At 45.4% G+C, this 21,736-nt stretch overlaps 1 long non-coding RNA gene across 1 annotated transcript in view; it reads left to right on the plus strand.

Annotated features, from left to right (window-relative positions):
* The first annotated feature begins 1,010 nt into the window (after positions 1 to 1,010).
* The window catches only part of LOC124795438, a 511,127-nt gene continuing 490,401 nt past the window's right edge, over positions 1,011 to 21,736 (plus strand). Inside the window, exon 1 of the long non-coding RNA XR_007016693.1 lies at positions 1,011 to 1,197. This is a non-coding gene — a long non-coding RNA (uncharacterized LOC124795438). The remainder of the gene's footprint in view (positions 1,198 to 21,736) is intronic.

Genomic DNA, 21,736 nt, shown 5'->3' on the forward strand with positions numbered 1-21,736 from the left:
CGCCTCATAACTTCTATGTCATCCCTCAATCCGACATGGTAGGGATCCCAAACGCTCGAGCAGTACTCAAGAATAGGTCGTATTAGTGTTTTATAAGCGGTCTCCTTTACAGGTGAACCACATCTTCCCAAAATACTACCAATGAACCGAAGACGACTATCCGCCTTCCCCACAACTGCCATTACATGCTTGTCCCACTTCATATCGCTCTACAATGTTACGCCCAAATATTTAATCGACGTGACTGTGTCAAGCGCTACACTAGTAATGGAGTATTCAAACATTACGGGATTCTTTTTCCTATTCATCTGCATTAATTTACATTTATCTATATTTAGAGTTAGCTGCCGTTCTTTACACCAATCACAAATCGTGTCCAAGTCATCTTGTATCCTCCTACAGTCACTCAACGACGAAACCTTCCCGTACACCACAGCATCATCAGCAAATAGCCGCACATTGCTATCCACCCTATCCAAAAGATCATTTATGTAGATAGAAGACAACAGCGGACCTACCACACTTCCCTGGGGCACTCCAGATGATACCCTCACCTCCGATGAACACTCACCCTTGAATAAATCACCCAAATTTTCTGAATTAGGTACCGTTTGGATAATTCCTTTGTGGAGTCTCGTTTTTTTTTTCTTAGTTTGTCTTAGTGTTCATTTATTTATCCCGTCATCACCAACAGCAGAAGCATGGGGACCAGAGACTCTAACAAGCTGTGACTCCGTCCAGAACCGAACCCTGGATCTCTCCTGTCAGCTCAGCAGAAGGTACGCGGAAAGAACGTGAAGCGGCCAGCTTCCCAGCGCAGTCACCGGCCCCGAATCGGCCAGCGGCGAGAAACAAACAAGTAGCAGGCAGGCAGCTGGGAGGCGGAGCGGGCAGGTGGTTCGGGTGCGGGATGCTGCGGCCGCGACGGCAGCGCCCCTGGCGGCGGCCGCGGCAGGCGGGGACGCGGCGGGCTGCTGGCGGCCAGTGCGAGTGTGAGCGGGGCGCGCCATGGTCGCCTCTCGACCCTCCGGCTGCCCGCCCGATCGATAGGCGCCGTCGCGAGCCGCCGCGTCCGTGTCGTAGCGTAGCGTAGCTTACCTTACCGTACCGTGTGGTGTCGTGCCAGCCGCCTGCTGCCGCTGCTGTCCGCTCTGCCCCGCTGCTGCAACACGTGTGCCGGCTGCAGCCCAGGCCGCGGTAAGTGACGCGCCGAGCCGCTCAGGCACAAGTCTGACATGACATCCACGTGACAGCGGCCAACACGATTCCTCACCATTAGATTAGTGCCGGGACCGTGCGGGCACTAAAAATATGACGAGCTGTGCAGTTTAAATTTAAACATGCCAGTCCATTTTTCTCTTGACGATGTGTCTAGCGAGGCTTTGGAGCTTAATGGTGTTGTCATCAAGTGACAATATCTGAAGGTGCTCGTGTCTGAAGAGTTTCACTGGTCATAAACCAAATAACGTGCGACCTGTGGCGAGTTATCTGTACCTTAAATGAAAACACTTAAAGTGCCTCCCCCACCCTCACCCATTACTGGCGATCCCCTGAAATCTTGGTAGTGGTGACAGACTGGTCTGTAGTGTAGCCAGTTGGCAGCGTTAGTGTCATATTTAACTCACTTTCCCATTTTACGTAGTTATCATTATAAGAAGAGAAACAGGAAAATAAGTAGAAAAAACTTTTGTTAGATAATTGACAACTCTCGGACGAGCATTTTGATATTCATTATGTAGGGCGATCATTGTACATTAACTGCAAGAAATGCTAGACAGTCACTACTTTTACCCAAAAACGAGACAATTAGAACGAAAATTTACCTCTGCCTCCCGTACGAAAATATAACTTGATTTTGTAAAATGCTGAATAATTGTTCTGTCGGGGAACTATGTGATTAAAAAATTATCCTTTTCTGTTCTTTTATTAACTTCACCATAATCACTGGTTTTATTTCAGCTGTGATCTACAGCAGTTCTCAGATCATTGTTGCAGCGCGAGTAGTATACCACAGAGGCGCATGCGCTCTCATAAATTTATCTCGGGGGAGCTGTAGTTGACAACCGAAGCCTGCAGTTATAGCGGCAATTCAGTGAATATTGTCCGGTTAGCATAAAAATAAAAAAAGATGTACTTTTACAAATGACGGTATAATCTAGTGTTTTACAAGTGGTGATGTGTTAAACATCATGAACAATAAATATGGCTGTTCACAGTCCGCTGTATTGCGTCTTTCGATGAAGTAACGTGTGCTATGACAGCAGTTTTATGCGTGCAGTTCAGTGACTAGCAAGAAGGGTATTTACTTGTGAAAAATCAAGTGCGTACACAGGATACGGCTACGTAAACCTCGAGCATAGCCATATATACACAGTGACTGGTATTAAGTTGATGAGCTGCATTTTGTTGTCTGACTCATTGCGATCCCATTTCTGCAATCGCTTGTTAGATGCACTTAGGTGAGAGGTTGATACTTAAAAGTTAGATTTCAAAGTTCGACGTTTTCTTATGGAAACAGGGATAAGTGTGTTTCTGTTACTCGGATACTTAACAAAAGGAGACAGAATCTACGTAAGAGGCAGCGATCATTTCGCCACTTTTACCAACGAAATTAGTGCAGATTGGAAATATTTTTTTAAAAATATTTCATGAAAGACTAGTTTCACTGTTTGTCATAATCATTATCTACTGATGTATGAAACGAAAAAAAAATCGGTCTACTCAGATATGACTAGTAAAACTTGGATACTATGATCTAGATGGCTTCCTTGTTTCCCCGTTTTACCAGTGTCTGGACTGTCCAGAGGCAAAATCCTGCACGCCACAACCAAAGCGATGCTGCCTCGAATCAAGATTTGACTTCTGAACAAGCTACATCCTCATTGTTGATCCTGTTGCATAACATGACAGGATATCAACACAACCTAATACTTAGATGTCTCTTTATCAATGACACCTCTATGAAGACATGAGGCAACGAAGATGAATACAATATTTAAGTTCCCGACCCTGAAACCCAATACGGTTTTGTGTTTGGTATCATCCCGCTAACATCTACGTCCATACACAATATGCTACTTGTACAAGAGACGAACCTCTTTCTTTTTCAGTTCATTCAGTGAGGTATTTTGCAGATTTTCTGAAGGCAGCCACACCTCCTTCACCTTGGCATAAAGACGCTGATTCAGCGGAGACGGGCGGAGGCTGGAGGCTTTCTGTGCGGCCGTGGCTGCCTGCTCGCCTTTCGGTGGCACTGTTAATCCGCACCGCGCCTCCTGATTGGACTAATTCCCGCAGCAGCCTCGCTCGCAGGGACGGATTGACCCGAGTCCCCCAGGGAAGGCGACAAATCGATTCCGCAGGATAATTGGACGGAGCCTCAAAGAAACGTGATCCTCCCTGTCGGCGGGTATAGTTAATTACTTCTGTCGAGAGCAGCTCACGGAGAAAATTCCAGGGGAACTGAAAGAGTAGCTCGTCTCTTGCGAGTCCAGACCGCGTCCTCTCGAGTTCTCGCTTGAAACGCATCCTGATGGAACGTTCGTGGCGCAAAGGTCCAATCAAAGAAACTGCGGCCATGAAAGAAATGTAAAAGAAACTTCATGCACTATTTAGAGAGGAGATGGCGAAATGCATTCACAATTGAAGGGAAACAGCCCTCGGTAACTATTTTTAAACGAATTAACCGGTTTTCAACACTGCTGGGAGTGTCTTCCTCAGAATTTAAATCAAAGAAAGGTCTACAACATGGTCACAGAATTATGACAAAAAACGTGTAATACAGAGTATAAGTACGGAATCATCGTGAAAGACTGGCAGTACTTATATTCCATTTTGGCATATTTCTTATTTGTACTGCCAGTCTTTCACCATGATTCCGTACTTATACTCTGTATCACACGTTTTTAGTCATAATTCTGTGAGCATGTTATAGACCATTCTTTGATTTAAATTCTGAGGAAGACACTCCCAGCAGTGTTGAAACCCGGTTAATCTGGTTAGAAATAGTGACCGAGGGCTGTTTTCTTTCAATTGCAACTATTCACGGTCTCTGAACGTGCAGCCATGTACAAAATTTTGAAATGTATTCAGTATATGTCCCGGTTTCTGTACGGAGGACAACAGATGAGCATGAATAAGAACTAATCTCTAAAGTAATACTGGTTTTGCGTACAGGTCTCGTGCGGACAATTTGTTTTGTCACGAGCGCAACGTTACATCGTCGCTTACTACATCCGATCGCGTGCCGGGAGACAGAGAAGCTACCCTGTGAAATGTTATTGTAGACACATATTTATGGATATAATGTGAGTGTTATATAAAGATAGAACAATCAGGCAGAATGAAAAATGACTAAGGAAGACAAAAGGTGTACGGCCGATTCTTGAGTTTTGCTCATCAATGAGCAATCCTTGCCAGGTCGGATTAACAGGAAGGCTAGATAAGATTCAACTGAGAGCTGCACGTTTCGTCACGGGATTGGTTAGTCGGCACGAGAGAGTTACGGAGATGCTGAACGAACTCCTGTGGCAGACGTTAAAAGAGAGGCATTATGTATCGCAGAGAGGTTTGTTGTTGAGTTCTCGAGAGAGTACGTTCCCGGAAGTCAGGCGATCTCCGGCATGAGTCTCACGAAATCACCACAACGAGTAAATAAGGGAAATTCTGGCGCACGTAGCTTTACCTGCAACCGTCCTTCGCACGCGTCTTTCGTGAATGGAACATGAAGCTGAGAAAAAGACAGTGTTACCAGAGTACCTACCGCCACACAGCGTAATGTGGCTTGCGGAGTAGATGTAATAATTATTGGACGGGGATGCGCTTGGCTGTATGTAGGTGTGGATATGAGTATGAGTGAGATCTTGTGTGTGTGTGTGTGTGTGTGTGTGTGAGAGAGAGAGAGAGAGAGAGAGAGAGAGAGAGAGACAGCGAGTGAGTTTATTAGTTTATTAACGCGCGCCACTGTATCACTTTGTCATCTGTATGTGCTATTGACATTTTTTGTTTTGGGAGAGAGGAGGAGAGCTTTTCATATCTAGCTACTCCACTCTGTCATCATAAAACACCACATGTTTCGATAACAGTACAACATTTTGAATTCCCTCCGGATGAGGCGAACTGGAATATTCCGCATCGTTGACTAATCCAGACTCTCACCGTGTGACGCTTTACAATACTCAGGATTCAATGGCGCTGAAATAAGACTTCCTTCTGGAATAGGCGTTAACTTTACCTTCAGCACTAACTGGATTCTTTTGAGGTACCACAGCATTGAATTTCAAAAATGGTCATTTCCTCGTGGTATCTGGAAGCAGTAATCCCATGTGACATTGACGGGCAAAAGAATCGTAGTGTCCTCTCGCTAATCAAGAACAGTGTATGATATACGTTGCACCTAATATTCCAAGGACATCCTGTTTCCAAATTATTTGTGTAACACCTTGATTGACGTTTTAACCACGTTTATGTGTGCAAAACAGATGCTTATAATTTTATTTTTTACAATCATGCGAAGTTCTGGATATAAAGTCGCCTCGCTGGTTGTAATTCGGCGATGTGAAGTAGAGTGCGAATTAAGAAGCAACAGTGCACTACAATCTACCGCACCTATAATGACCTGTTGGTCAGAAAAGGGTGCGTAGTACAGAAAATTAGAAACGTATATCTGGGTCTATTTCAGACAGGTGCAAATTTCAGAGCACGTGGACATAACTAACAACATTAAACATGAACGAACTCGCCCATCAGGCGACAAAGGCGAAAAGAAGGTGTGAGGCCGGAGAACGAGTCGTGTAGGCTATGGGTAGTTCTGTTGGTATGAGCATTGCCCGTGAAACGTAAGTCCCTACTCGGCGCACAGTTTTACTCTGAAAGGAAGTTCAAAACACCGCCCACTCCGCTGCAGATTGAGTTGTAAATTCTGGGCATTACTCATTTCTTCTAGTGACCAAGAGGAGGTCCGTTTGGGACGTCCATACTGAGATATCGGTTCTCCATTTCCTTGCCGCATTTTTGCGTTACTACCCTAATGTCGCCGATAAACAGAGCTGCCTATTAAGTAGCGAGCGATGTCTTCGTTCGACAGGCTCAACGGTGGTCCACAACGTGTGGAACAAGCAGCCCACGTTTAGTCGCAGACTACTGCTCACCATATCCGACAGATCGTTTATACACTACTGGCCATTACATTTGCTACACCAAGAAGAAATGCGCATGATAAACTGGTATTCATTGGACAAATATATTATACTAGAACTGACATGTGCTTACATTTTCACGCAATTTGGGTGCATGGATCCTGAGAAATCAGTACCCACAACAACCACCTCTGACCGTAATAACTGCCTTGATACGCCAGGGCATTGAGTCAAACAGAGCTCGGATGGCGTGTACAGCTACACCTGCCCATGCAGCTTCAAAACGATACCACAGTTCATCAAGAGTAGCGACTAGCGTATTGTGACGAGCCAGTTGCTCGGCCACCATTGACCAGACCTTTTCAATTGGTGAGAGATCTGGAGAATGTGCTGGCCAGGGCAGAAGTCGAACATTTTCTGTATATAGAAAGGACGGTACGGGACGTGCAACATGCGATCGTGCATTATCCTGCTGAAATGTAGGGTTTCGCAGGGATCGAATGAAGGGTAGAGCCACGGGTCGTAACACATCTGAAATGTAACGTCCACTCTTCAAAGTGCCGTCAGTGCCAACAAGAGGTGACCGAGACGTGTAACCAATGTCACCCCATACCATCACGCCGGGTGATACGCCAGTATGGCGATGACGAATACACGCTTCCAATGAGCGTTCACCGCGATGTCGCCAAACACGGATGCGACCGTCATGATGCTGTAAACAGAACCTAGGTTCATCCGAAAAAATGACGTTTCGCCGTTCGTGTACACAGGTTCGTCGTTGAGTACACCATAGCAGGCACTGCTGTCTGTGATGCAGCGTCAAGGGTACCCGCAGCCATGGTTTCCGAGCTGATTTTCCATGCTGCTGCAAACGTCGTCGAACTGTTCGTGCAGATGGTTGTTGTCTTGCAAACGTCCCCATCTGTTGACTCAGGGATCGAGACGTGGCTGCACCATCCGTTACAACCATCCGGATAAGATGCCTGTCATCTCGATTGCTAGTGATACGAGGCCGTTGGGATCCAGCACGGCGTTTCGTATTACCCTCCGGAACCCATCGATTCCATATTCTGCTAACAGTCATTGGATCTCGACCAACGCGAGCAGCAGTGTCGCGATACGATAAACTGCAATCGCGATAGGCTACAATCCGACCTTTATCAAAGTCGGAAACGTGATGGTACGCATTTCTCCTCCTTACACGAGGCATCAGAAGAACGTTTCACGAGGCAACGTCGGTCAACTGCTGTTTGTGTACGAGAAATCGGTTGCAAACTTCAGCACGTTGTAGGTGTCGCCACCGGCGCCAACCTTGTGTGAATGCTCTGAGAAGCTAATCATTTGCATATCACAGCGTCTTCTTTCTGTCGGTTAAATTTCTCGTCTGTAGCACGTCATCTTCGTGGTGTATCAATTTTAATGGTCAGTAGTGTATGTATGTATGTGTGACGCGAGGCCCTACAGTGCAACGCAAGCCCCGCCGCGCAGTCTGAGCTGAGCGTGGCGCGTGCTGAGGATACCGCATCCGTAGCCGCCGCTGGACCGCAGCCAGCACGCACGGCGGCGCCTGCCAAGCCCGCGCCCCTCTGCTGACACAGTCGCGCACGCACCAGCTGTGCGTTCACTGTGTTCCACTTGTTACCGGCCGCTACTACAGGCTCCTTCGCGACGTAACCGCGCTTTCCAGTGCTGTGCGGAACCGATAGCCCCGTAGGAAGGCTGCCATCACCACGTGGCGCTCCGGCCCGTTGTAGCATGTGGTGTATCGGATGTTTCCTTCTTTGACGTGAAAACATCTATTCGCTCCTCTGTCGAACTTTCGTGAGAAAGTAGATTTGAACAGCTTATATTAGGTTAGTTCAGAAGTTCGTAGAATTTTTGTTTTGCACGTTGAAAATTTGGAAATTTGTGGTAAGTTATATAACAAAATCTCCACTAACAGTTAATTAGTTCAAAAATTATGCCAATAAAAAGATAATTTTTAGGGTCGTACAAACGGTTAAAACTATTTTAGTGGAGCCTTTATATCAGTATCTCTGTCAGTGCATCCGGATACTGTTCAGGGTTGGCATGTTTCGAGTAGCATTTTAATCACGTGCTAAAACACTGTTTAATACACTTTCTAAATAAAACACGCCTTTGTCGTGTTGTTGTTGTGGTCTTCAGTCCAAAGACTAGTTTGACGCAGCTCTCCACGCTACTCTATCCTGTGCAAGTCTCTTCATCTCCGAGAAACTACTGCAACCTACATCCTTCTGAATCTGCTTATCGTATTCATCCCTTTCTCTCCCTCTACGATTTTTACCCTCCACCCTACCCTCCAGTACTAAACTGATGATTCCTTGATGCCTCAGAATATGTCCTGTCAACCGATCCCCACTTCTAGTCAACTTGTGCCACAAATTCCTCTTCTCCTCAATTCTATTCAGTACCTCCTCACTAGTTACGTGATCTACCCATCTAATCTTCAGCATTCTTCTGTAGCACCACATGTCCAAGGCTTCTGTTCTCTTCATGTCTAAGCTGTTTATTGTCCAAGTTTCACTTCCATACATCACTACACTCCATGCAACAGAACGGCTTTTGCTGCCATTGCCAGTATACATTTTATATCCTTCCTACTTCGACCATCATCAGTTATTTTGCTTCCCTAACAGCAAAACCCATCTACTACTTTAAGTGTCTCGTTTCCTAATCTAATTCCCACAACATCGCATGGTTTAATTCGACTACATTCCATTATCCTCGTTTTGCGTTTGTTGATGTTCATTTTATATCCTCTTTTCAAGACGCTGTCCATTCCGTTCAACTGCTCTACCAAGTCCTTTGCTGTCTCTGGCAGAATTAAAATGCCATCAGCAAACCTCAAAGTCTTTATTTCTGCTCCCTGGACTTTAATTCCTACTCCAAATTTTCTTTTGTTTCCTTTACTGCTTGCTCAATATACAGATTGAATAACATCGGGGAGAGGCTCGACCCTGTCTCACTTCCTTCCCAACCACTGCTTCCCTTTCATGCCCCTCGACTCTTATAACTGCCATCTTGTTTCTGTACAAATTGTAAATAGCCTTTCGCTCCCTGTATTTTACCCCTGCCACCTTCAGAATTTGAAAGGGAGCATTCCGACCAACATTGTCAAAAACTTTCTATAAGTCTACAAATGCCATAAATGTAGGTTTCCCTTTACTTAACCTGTCTTCTATGAGAAGGCATAGGGTCAATATTGCCTCGCGAATTCCTACGCTTTTCCTGAATCCAAACTGACCTCCCCAGAGGTCAGCTTCTACCAGTTTTTCCATTCTTCTGTAAGGGATTCGTGTTAGTATTTTGAAATCGTGGCTTATTAAACTGATGGTTTGGTAACTTTCACATCTGTCAGTGTGTGCTTTCTCGGAATTGGAATTATTGTATTCTTCTTGAAGTCTGAGGGTATTTAGCCTGTCTCAAACATCTTGCCCACCAGATGGAAGAGTTTTGTCATGGCTGGCTCTCCCAAAGCTATCAGTAGCTCTAACAGAATGTTGTCTACTACCAGTGGTTTTTTGTTATAGTTTTATAACTATCGTTATAGTGTTTTAATCAATTTATAAAGAAGTATTTTTTTTCATTTTTATGTATTTTTACCCTGCTACGGGGTAAATCACACGTGAGGGGTAGTGGGGCTCTCACCACGTCTCGTCAAATGTCACTATGGGGTAAGCGATCCATGTTTTTAAGAAAACCCGTCGCGTAAATAATGGATGTCCCTTCAGCTCAGCCTTCGACCATGGCGTCGGAACACACGCCTCTTTCCGACCCGATACCGCAGGGCCTCGTGACGTGTAACCGCATCTATCTATACCTGCGCTCATCTCACCTGTCGCAGTCCGACTGACAGCTGGCCGCCCACAGCCGACCTGTCAGATTCAAACTGCCCTGCGGCAATCGAGCCTGCTTCTCGTTACGTCACACAATCTGATACCTCCCCGCATCTAAACGTTTCCAGAAATACCTCCAACCAGTTGCCTTTTGTGATTCGTCAATTCTTATTTACGTGACCGGTTTCAAATCACCTCGTGATTCGTCATCAGATGGTACGCATTTAATGGAACCGCTCGCAGTGAATAAAACTGAAAAACCGGTACAGGTGATTGGTTGCAGTTGTTTCTGGACACCTTTATTCATCAAAGTCGCACTGTACTACGCACACACACAACGGATAAAAGTTTTATTTCCCGCACCTGCTGGTCTGTTCCAAGTACAGAGCATACTTTCATGATTGTGTCACAGATGTTGTCCGAATTCTAATCTAGAGGCTAAACGCAACATATACACTACTGGCCATTAAAATTGCTACACCACGAAGATGACGTGCTACAGACGCGAAATTTAACCGACAGGAAGAAGATGCTATGATATGCAAATGATTAGCTTTTCAGAGCATTAACACAAGGTTGGCGCCGGTGGCGACACCTACAACGTGCTGATATGAGGAAAGTTTTCAACCGATTTCTCATACACAAACAGCAGTTGACCTGCGTTGCCTGGTGAAACGTTGTTGTGATGCCTCGTGTAAGGAGGAGGAATGTGTACCATCACGTTTCCGACTTTGATAAAGGTCGGATTGTAGCCTATCGTGATTGCGGTTTATCGTATCGCCACATTGCTGCTCGCGTTGGTCGAGATGCAATGACTGTTAGCACAATATGGAATCGGTGGGTTCCGGAGGGTAATGCATGTTGCAGGTCCTGTACGGGCCTTTCTGGATACAGAAAATGTTCGACTGCTGCCCTGGCCAGCACATTCTCCATATCTCTCACCAACTGAAAACGTCTGGTCAATAGTTGCCGAGCAAATGGCTCGTCACAATACGCCAGTCACTGCTCTTGATGAACTGTGGTAAAGTGTTGAAGCTGCATGGGCAGCTGTACCTGTACACGCCATCCAAGCTCTGTTTGACTCAATGCCCAGGCGTATCAAGGCCGTTATTACGGACAGAGATGGTTGTTCTGGGTACTGAATTCTGAGGATCTATGCACCCAAACTGCGTGAAAATGTTATCACATGTCAGTTCTAGTATAATACATTTGTCCAATTAATACCCGTTTATCATCTGCATTTCTTCTTTGTGTAGCAATTTTAATGGTCAGTAGTGTACTTACTGTCGTGATCTAAACTCTTCGTAATTGATCGAAGTACTGAAAATTACTCCGTCCAGTTTGTGTGCCGTTTACTACCACAGATTCGAAATAAACAAGACGCAGTCGCATAAGTGTGACCACCACTTCGCCGTCAAGGTTCTATAACCACTCACAAACGGCAGGTGGCAGCACTGGCATTGGAGGGTATATAAAGCATGTCGGGAGGACGCAGAAAACAGCGCAGTCGATGTCGTATTGCGAAAACGGAGCGATTTACCTGCCCTCCAAAAAGGCATAATCAGTGGCTTTCGGGCCAAAAGTGAAATCATTTCCGAAAGGAGACCGTGTTAAACTATACCGTGCATGGTAAAATGGCGCTCTGCATAACCGGCACCGAGGCAACTCTGATGCACTACGGCCCATAGATGACAGGGTTGAACGATGGCTGCCGAGATGCGTGCTGGCTAATAGATGTGCAGCTATTGAGCAAGTGACCGCCCAGGTGGACCCCGCGATGACAGTTCAGCGAACGTCGTTGCGTAGGTTCTCCGCAGCAGGTGCCTGGTCCATGCACCTATGCTGTCTGCATTTCACTGGCGACGAAGGGTGGATTTTGCACATGAATATCGCAATTGGACGTTCAACGAGCGGCGACAGGCGGCATTTTCAGATGAATCACATTTTATGCTCCACCCGACAGATGGCCGTTAGCATGTACGGTGTGAAACGTCTGGCAAACACCCTGTATGCGCCAGGTTTGGTGAATCTTTCCATGGCATTCCCTGGGTGATCTCGCCGTTCTAGAAGGCACAGTGTATCAACACAAGTACGCATCTATTCTTGGGGACCATGTCTATCCCTATATACAGTTTGTTTTTCCTCGGCAAGATAGCATCTGCCAGCAGGACAATGCAACATGTCACACAGATCGCAGTGTACATGCGTGGTTCGAAGAGCACCAGGATGAGTTTACCAGACTGCCCTGAACCCCAAACTCACCGAATTTAAATCCAATCGAGAATCTATGGAATCACCTCATTTGGCCTGTTTCCGTCATGGATCCTCAACCCAGAAACATAGTGCAGATGGCCACTGCACTGGCGTCAGCATCAATACTTTCTGGAAGCACATTGACTCTCTTTTTTGTGTCATCTCGTTGTCACTGTATGCTTTTACCATGGGATGCAAGGAGAGGATATTGTTTGGTGGCCGGTATCCTCTTCTACAACAGACCCGCCAGGATAGCCGAGAGCGCTAACGCGCTGCTTCCTGGACTCGGGTAGGCGCGCCGGCCCCGGATCGAATCCGTCCAGCGGATTAACGACGACGGCCGGTGTGCCAGCCAGCCTAGATGCGGTTTTTAAGCGGTTTTCCACATCCTACTAGGTGAATACCGGACTGCTCCCCACGTCCCCCCTCAGTTACACGACTGGCAGACATCTGCAACACATTCACACTATTTCACGATTTACACTAGACGCAGACAGCGGGGGTACACTACTTCCGTCCCGGGGGGTATGGGGTGGCGGCAGGAAGGGCATCCGACCACCCCTTAAAATTAACCATGCCATATCCATACTTAACTCTGCCGACCCTACGCACAATGCGGAATCAAGGCAGTAGCAAAAGAAGAAGAAAGAAAGATCCTCTTCTACAACACAAACTGCACACATGTATTAACAGGATTCTTTAATCATAAGAATAGAAAGCTATTTATCTTTAAGCTAATCCATGTGTCGTGGTACAAGCTCTTCTGTAACAGTCCACATTGGCCTCACTGCTGGTGAAGTACAAGTCCCGTTGTGTGCACTACTCTGATCGCTAGGTACTGACTGACTCTCTTTGCGACTGCGCTGACTGACTGCAAGTGACTGACTGGGCCCACCGGTCCGCGGCGGCGATCTAGATACTGGCGGTCGAGAGGGAGTTGGCGGCACGTTTCTTGCGAGTTTGTCATTGGCCTCTCTCCTGATAGGCTCGCTTACTCCAGTGCCTACTATCGATCTTCTCACAGCCTCTTTGTCGACCAGAGTGCTGGCAGCTTACGCCAGTACACTCTTCTTGCACATCTCGCAGAAGTCTGTGCTGCAGAAGATTGTTATCCAAGCTTTTGACAGCTGGTCATATTAATGTGACTGAACAGTGTACAACCAGGTTCACTTATACCTTAAGCAGCATTTGAAATTTGTCTGTATACGGAAATTACGATAAGATGTATAGTGATCAAATAACTTCCGGGAGTTCAGCCAGGTAACACTTTCAGCGACCGCCGATATTTCGGCAGGAGAACACCCTGTTATTTTCAAGGCAAACTGCAATGGACAGGCGGCGTTGCAGTTTGCCTTGAAAATGGCGGGGTGTTCTCCTGCCGAAATATCGGCGGTCGCTGAAAGTGTTACCTGGCTGAATTCCCGGAAGTTATTTGAAAGTTGTATACGCCAGGAGAAACTCAGGTCTCACATGTATGGTGATGTTTTCCACGAAGAATAGTGAGAAGCATTGTCTGTCAAGAAGCAATCTGGTTTCGCTGCAAGACTTCTTCACAGATTAAAGCAACTGGAATCACTCAACTCGAACGGGGATATAACAGTCTATAGGGATATGAAATGATATTATCACATAGGGACAGTGGTAGGTAAAGCACGTGGCAGAGCAGTTCGCTGGTGGGATACTGGCTAAAGGTATTTTGCAAAGGAAATTGCTAACAAAACATTCGTGGGACCCGTTCTGTAGTCTTGGCCACCTGTGTTCTTGAGTTTTGCGCAAGTGCTTGGAAAGACTAACGTATAAAACAAGGATAGTACGAATGGTGAGAGGCTTGCTTGACCCAGGGAAGAACGGCTTGGAAATTCTGGAAACCCTGAACCGGCAAACGCTAGATGAGAGGCGCCAGCTGTCCCGCTACACGGCTGCCGTCTTCTTGCAAATTTTCAAGAACCAATATTAAATTAATATACTACAGGCCCTTAGGTGTCTCTCCTGTAGCGAGGGCGAAGACAAGATGAGACTAATCACACCGCGCACTTTTCCCGCACTTCATACACGAATGGATCAAAAAGTGATCCTAATGCACGTTGCTATGGGAATTACCATCTCCCATGCAGTTAAAGTCGTTTGCAGAGTACAAATGTAGGTGTAGATAGAGCCGAAACAAGCTAGACGATTTCAGACCAGTTCACACTGGACGTCAATAGTACGGCATGGCATGATGTGTGTACATGTTTTTGGCTTCTTTATGCCATTTTTGTACAGGCGTTACGAACCACATGACCACAGCAATATGCTGTATGCATCTTACTGTTGACACTCGCAAGTAATGCGATAGTTATAACCTTCCGAAGAAGGACACTAAGTACCTGAAACCGCTTAAGAAACTAAATTTCTTTTATGGAGCTGGTTGCTGAAGATGGGTAAAACGCCAAGTTTCATGTGTGCTACAGGTCTAGATACTAATTTATATGACCGAAGAAGCAGCCGCCTGTATTTTAAATGGTTCTTTCTGTCTGTCTTAGATTTAGATGACGTGGGCACAAATAGTATAAGGCAGTAAAGCAATAGTTTACTGTTAATGCAGTATAAACCTTTAAGTTTCTAGAAGTTGCTTCTGAGCAAATGGCTCTGAGCACTATGGGATAGTTGCTTCTCGTCAATCAATGTATACCATGACCCGTTCCACATAGCTGAAGTCTCCTTCATGGTATATATGGAGTAAGCTGGATGAATCAATGAATGAGCTAAGACAGAGGTCGAAGTGATATGGGGCATCCTCAAGGCTGAAGTTTTGCCTCTTTAGCTGAACTATCTGAATGAGATAGAGCGATTTAGAAGATGCTTCCCGAACAGTAAAATCTCACCGTCCTTCCTCGAGAAAAACTGTAAGCTGAAACTTCTCGCCACTGCGTTTCTTTCACTGTGATATTCTCTTGTGCAACTCTACAACTAAAGTGAGATTAATAGAAGCGCTGCAGCTTGTGCTACCGCCCATGTGACGGAATGCGCTGTGAAACTGTCAGAGTCCAGTGGAATCATTGCTCGTGGCCGTATGGAAGGCAGCAAGCAGTGTGGCGTGCATGCCACGAGGCGGTGCGAGATATCAGCGCAGGTCCAGACTGGACCGGTTGGTGGGTGCTGCAGGTGCAACGGCCGAACGGGGTCCCGTCTGGAGCCCCAGCCTGCCTGCGTACTCACGCAAGGTGTGCGGGAAAACATCTCTCAGTCATACAAGGTAGGAGGTATTGGCGAAAATGTGAGGGCGGGTAGTCAGTTGTGAGTTTAATTGGTAGAGCACTTTCCTGGTCCGGTCTGCCAGGAAGTTCAGGTTTTCTGTAATTTATTTACAATAAGATGTGATCGTCTCTATGACGCAGGAGTTTTCGTAGTGTTCCCAGTCTGAAATGATTATTACAACAATGAGGACGCATAGCGCCCACGAAACGACAAGAATCGCTGATCAGTAACATCGTTAATTCGCGACTACTTTAGGTGGCGTTCTAGTAATCAAGACATATTTTCGGGGAGAACCGGATTCAGGTCCCTGTCAGTTCTTCCAGATTCAGGTGTTCCGTAATCTCTACATATAAACGGCAATGTCCTGACTGAATGACTCATTATCGCCTAGCCCATACCGCTAAGGACAGAAACTTGAAATTTGGAGAAGGTGTGGATCTTATATTGTAGGCGTCATTTAAGAAGGGACTTGACGTAATTCCAACCCTAAGGGAGTGAAATAGGGGATAGGCCTAAATACTTTTTTGAAAAATTTCGTTATTAAGGCAATTTGAAGCTAATAGGAAAATTGGTATTTTTTTCGGTCAGAAATAAAAAGCACGTGTTCCACCACTTTTGGCATATTAACCCTATGAGTGTGATACAGTGGCCGAAAGCTTTTCTGAAAATGTATCATTATTAAAGAACTGCTAAAGTATTTTTAAAGCATTTTTAAATCTACAAATGTGAACACTGGTATTTGATTTCTCGGTTGCAAATAAAAAAATGTGTGTTTCACTGTTTTTGGAAACTGCATCCCTAAGAGGGGGAAATAGGGTATGAGATATTTTTATGAAAAAAAATTATTGTGAAAGCATTTTTAAAGCTATATCTATGAAGATTTAAATTTGGCTTTACATTTAGAAATAAAAATATATGTGTTTCACTGTTTTAGGAAATTTTGTTCCTATGTGGGTGAAGTGGGCCATGAAAGTTTTGATGGAAATATTTCATTGTGCTAGAATTTTTGAAGCTAAATGCATGAATTTTAAATTTGGCCTCTCTCTTAGAAATAAAACACGCATGTCACTGTTTTTGGAAATTCAACCCCTAAGGGGATGAAATAGGCGGTGATGCGTTTTATGAAAATACTTCATTGCGAAGCATTTTTAAAGCTAAATCTTTGAAAATTGGTGTGTGGCTTCTCGGTTCGAGACGAAAAAGTAGGCGTTTCACTGTTTTTGGAAATTCAACTCCTAACATGGTGAAATAGAGTCAGACTGATCCACTGAGTCATCATTGTCCAGCCCAAACCTCAGAGGAGAGGAATTTGAAGTTCGGAGACGGTGTAGATCTTATACTGTAGGCTTCGTTTGAGAAGGGATTGTCCGCAATTTCACTCCTAAGGCCACGAGATATCAGATGAAATGCCTTTTCAAAGTATGTCGCTACTAAAGGAATTTTGAACTACGAAAACTGATATTTGGTTTCTCAGAAATATTTCAGCAAGAAGAAATGTTTCAGGATTTTTGCAAATTCAGCCACAAAGGGGGTAAAATAGTCAGTGAAAGTTTTTTTTTAAGTAAATAATTACTGAAGAACTACTAAAGGATTTTTAAGGCTAGAAATTCGCCTTTCTGTTAGAAATAAAAAAATACTTATTTCAGTGTTTCTTTACATTCAATCCCTAAGGGAGTGCAATAGGGAATGAAAATTTTTAAGAAAATATTTCGTTACATTAAAAAAAATTGAAATTGGTCTTTCACTTCTCGGTTGCATATAACGAAATATTTGTTAGGGGATGAAAGATGCCATGGAAATGTCTCCACAAAAACTGAAAAGGCATGATTAACAAAAAACTTTGGACTCCAACTACCGGAATAGCTTTTTGGTTAGAAGTACATTCGAAAAACACCATGCTCACATGGCCTTAATTAGCGTGAAAAGCTTAGAAGGTGTTGCAAATTGCGAACAACATAAAAATTCGATTAATAAAAACAAAACAAAACATCTTGCAGGCCGCTCAGTCCACGTGAACGAAGCAGCCGGCGCTAAGATAGTATCTGTTTATAAAATTAAGTAATATTCCTTATTTCTGGTGAAGTGAGATAGTAATCTAGCACTAAAGACCTCGTCGTCGTTTGTTATGTATCTTAAAAATGAGTAAAACACTTCTGTGCTCAAATCAAATTCTCACTCACTGACCTTTGTTTCCAGTTTATGACTGGGTATATTACCTACACGGAGAATTAGTCCTTCACTTCACAGGTACATGCACGCTGTTATGAAAATTGGTATCAGATTAAAACTGTGGACCAGACTGCGCTACATACTTGGTTTGGGTTCGAGTCTCGGTCGGCTACATAGTTTAACCCCTCAGATAGATTCATAAGAGCGAGCACTTCGCTGCGCACTGGAGGATTCACTCTGGAAACAACTCCAGGCTTTGGATAGGCATTCTTTCTTTTTCCAAGGGCTGCTCGTCCAGTAGTGTACGCTGGAGAGCTTCTGTAAATCGTGAAAAGTAGAACTCAGATGATGGCAGAAGAGGAGCAATCAACCGTGAGATGTGCGTCTGCAGCTCAGTATTATAGGAGCGAAAGGTACAGTCTTTATCTGCCAAAAGCTCCCGTGACAGATTTTATTCGTTCGGCGTACAAGTGGCGCCAGTGCAGTAATTACTGTGGCAGCTTGAACTAAGAACTGTAAACAACATATATGCATTGGACCAATCAGATGTGAGCAGACAGCGTTAAGTAGTGGACATGTGACCGTAATATGTCAGCGTTTTTGTGCCTCCGTTTCGAGCTTTATTCGGTAAAACGGCTACAGAGACATCTGAGTCCATGAAAAAGCCTTACGGCGCTAATTTTTCAACTTGTGCACGAGTTTTGTTTAAAAGTTTCAAGGGATGTATGTCTCTGGAGGCCAATGAGAGGCCAGGACCGACGGAATCATTGAATATATTGGTAAGCTTATTAAAACCGACCGTCATCTCTCATGCAGAGCTATCGCTGGAAAACTGAACATCTCTAAATCGAGTGTTCGCGAAATTCTCCAGAATGACTCGATGAAACGGAAAGTGTGTGTAAATTTTGTCCCTCGCCCATTGACTCCCAAACAGAGACAACGACGCATGCACGCTGCGCGACTTGATTGAAATGAAAAATGCGAACAGTTCTTTTTTTTAAAAAAAAAATCATCAACAGTGACGAGGCTTGTTGTTATCAATACGAAATTACCACAAAACGACAAAGAGCGGAATGGGTCTCTTATGGTTGGCCAAGACCGAAGAAGGTGCGAATGACAAAATCAAATATGAATACAATACTCGTCATTTTTCTGATGCTAACGGAATTATCCGCAGCGAATTTGTTCCGACCACCACCACGGTGAATTGCTAGTATTATTTGGGTGTCATGGATAAGTTGCGCAGGAAGCTTCAGTCCGCAACAATTGAAGGAGAGGGATTTCTTTTTGGTGGCGAAGTTCCCGCTCACATGGCTGCCGTTGTAGTGCAGTTACTAGCGAAAAAACAAGTGCCAGTTTTCAACCACCCTCCATGTTCATCCGATTTTGCACCGAGGGACGATTTTTTAATCCCCAAAAATAATCATTCATATGAAGGATCAACGCTTTGACGACATAACCGACAATCAGACAGTTCAGCATTATGCTGCGCGTTGTACGCAAGTGGGGAGAGACTATGTAGAATACCTGAAGCACTAAAACTTTTACCAACACTTACACTGCTACAGACATTCTTTCTGCATTCTGCGGCTGTTTTGTGGCTGTACTTCTCACCAAATGCTGATACCTGTGGTGAGAGATGGCCTTCCAGCTGTCATGAAATACTAAGGGAACGATTCACTGAAATAAAATTATTTTTGGGATTCTTACAGTTTGATGTCTTCACTTGATAAAGGACCGAACTTCTTTTCTTTATTCCTCATAGGTAGTGTGCAGCATCAAATTAAATGAAACATTGCATGCTACTTCAAAGAGTTCGAACGAGTTGGCCCAGTGATTAGGACAGCGGACTCGCATTCGAGAGGACGACGGTTCAAATCCGCGTCCGGCCTTCCTGATTTAGATTTTCCGTGAGTTCCCTAAATCGCTTCAGGCAAATGCCAGGATGGTTCCTTTGAAAGGGCATGGCCGACTCCCTTCCACATCCTTCCCTCGTCCAATGGGACTGATGACCTCGCTGTTTGGTCCCCTCCTCCAAATCAACCAACCAACCAATTTCAAAGGGTTTGTAGATGTAAAGCCGCGCGGGCTTAGCCGAGCGGTCTAAGGCGCTGCAGTCATGGACTGTGCGGCTGGTTCCGGCGGAGATTCGAGTACTCCCTCGGGCACGGGTGTGTGTGTTTGTCGTTAGGATAATTTAGGTTAAGTAGTGTGTAAGTTTAGGGACTGATGACCTTAGCAGTTAAGTCCCATAAGATTTCACACACATTTGAACATTTGTAGATGTAAAAACACATTGCGTTAACTTTGTGTGTGGTTAATTTTAGCTCATATATTGAAGTGTCTGAAATGTAGATAAGAGACTGATTACCATAGATGTTAAGTCCCATAGTACTCAGAGACATTTTTGTAGATAAGATATCGAAATTTTATTTAAAATTGAGAGCAGAAAGGTATCTCATTTCCATCTCGATTTTTAGAGTTTACGGACGGCACACGCGACGTGCCCGGTTCCATCCTTGCGAATCGGGAATTACGTGGTCATAAAAATCTTCATATTTCCCAGACGGTTGAAGATGTAGAAACGAGGTCTCTTACGAATGTTAGAATGGAAAGAGCACATATGTTGCATATGGAAGTAACTCGTCCGCAACTACGAGAGGTCGGCGGAACACATCAATAGCGCTTCAGGAGAACCAAGGGACCGCGTTTAAACATGTTCTCATGACCTAGGGAGCGGCAGAGCATGACGAGTTAAAGAGTTAATGCAGTGTTGAAACTGGCCTGGCTGGGTCTATGGAGCTACTGCTTCGAATTTGTGAGAGTAAAAGCTGGGATGACGTGAGCATTAATATGATAATGGAAAGAAATGTTTCAATGTACGCGGCACGGCCTAGGGGGAAGGGGAATTGCAGAGGCAGGTTAAGACTTCACCACAGTAAATGGGTTCACATAGATGTAGGTTGCGATAGCGGCGCCACACCAGTTCTCAGAATGAAGAACACAACAGTAATATAATATTTTGAAGTTGCCTTATTGCAGTGTCTAAATTGAGTCACTCAATGTTTGGATGTGCCGATCCAAAGACAAATGTATTCTGTTCTGTGCTTCGTAGGTGGTCAAGGGTCGTCCTATAAGCGATCAGGAGGGACCCCTCCGTTGACTCGTTTTTCTTCGGCGCTAAACACCCCTTTATACAAATTCGTGTGCGCTGGCATCTACCGCTCTCGTTTCCAATTTTTCTTTTTTTTTTTTTTTTTCGGGCGAGAGCAGTATTTGCATGTATAATGAAGTCGGTTAACAGCGGAGCGCCCGAAATAAGGGTTCGTCGCGGCCCCGTTCATCTTTTCCGTCTCCCCCTTCTGCCGCTCGTATCGAGCGACGCGGTGTTTCCGGTATCGGCGCGTAACTTCCTCCAGCCGCGCGAGACATCCATCGGCGCGCCGGCAGCAGTAGCGGCAGCAGCAGCGTGATTGCCGCATTGTGCCCGCCGCGGGCAATTTGTTTTCTCGAGCGCTCTCGGCCGCGAGCGAGTTTCGCGCCCCTCTGCCGGCCCGTAACGAGTTTTACTGTCTCGAGCCGAGCTCTTTGGCCGGCGCTGCTCGTTAGCCCGTCGACCGCGGCGGCGGCGCTCGACGAGTTTTTCGAGGGCCTTAACGACGCCCTCCTGCCGGTGCCGGCTAAACCCCGGCGCGTGCCGGCGCGCGACTCAGCTGTTTGGCTAGCGGCGGTGTTGGCAGCCCTGGCTGGCCCTGTCGCCGGCCGACAAATGAAGCCGAATTGAGAGCTCGCCGCGTCGCGTTCTTCAGGCGCGCCTGAGTGATGGGGGAGCAGCGAATGCAGACTGCCTGCTCCCCTCGGCTAATGTTTCGGATGAGGCGTGACCTACCGTGCCGACTTCCCATTACTCTTCTCTCGATGCGTATCGCAGCCTTTCGGTAGCTGCCGTACACCGCGCGCAGATAACACAGCTGGTTTCTAACATTTTAATCCAAACTAAAACCTCCGGGCTTGCATGAAATTTATACGTGACGAAGCAATAAATTTTCTACGGTACGTTCTCCTTCATAAACCAAACTGCAA

This window comes from Schistocerca piceifrons, chromosome 4 (genome assembly GCF_021461385.2).
Source record: "Schistocerca piceifrons isolate TAMUIC-IGC-003096 chromosome 4, iqSchPice1.1, whole genome shotgun sequence".
NCBI lineage: Eukaryota > Metazoa > Arthropoda > Insecta > Orthoptera > Acrididae > Schistocerca > Schistocerca piceifrons.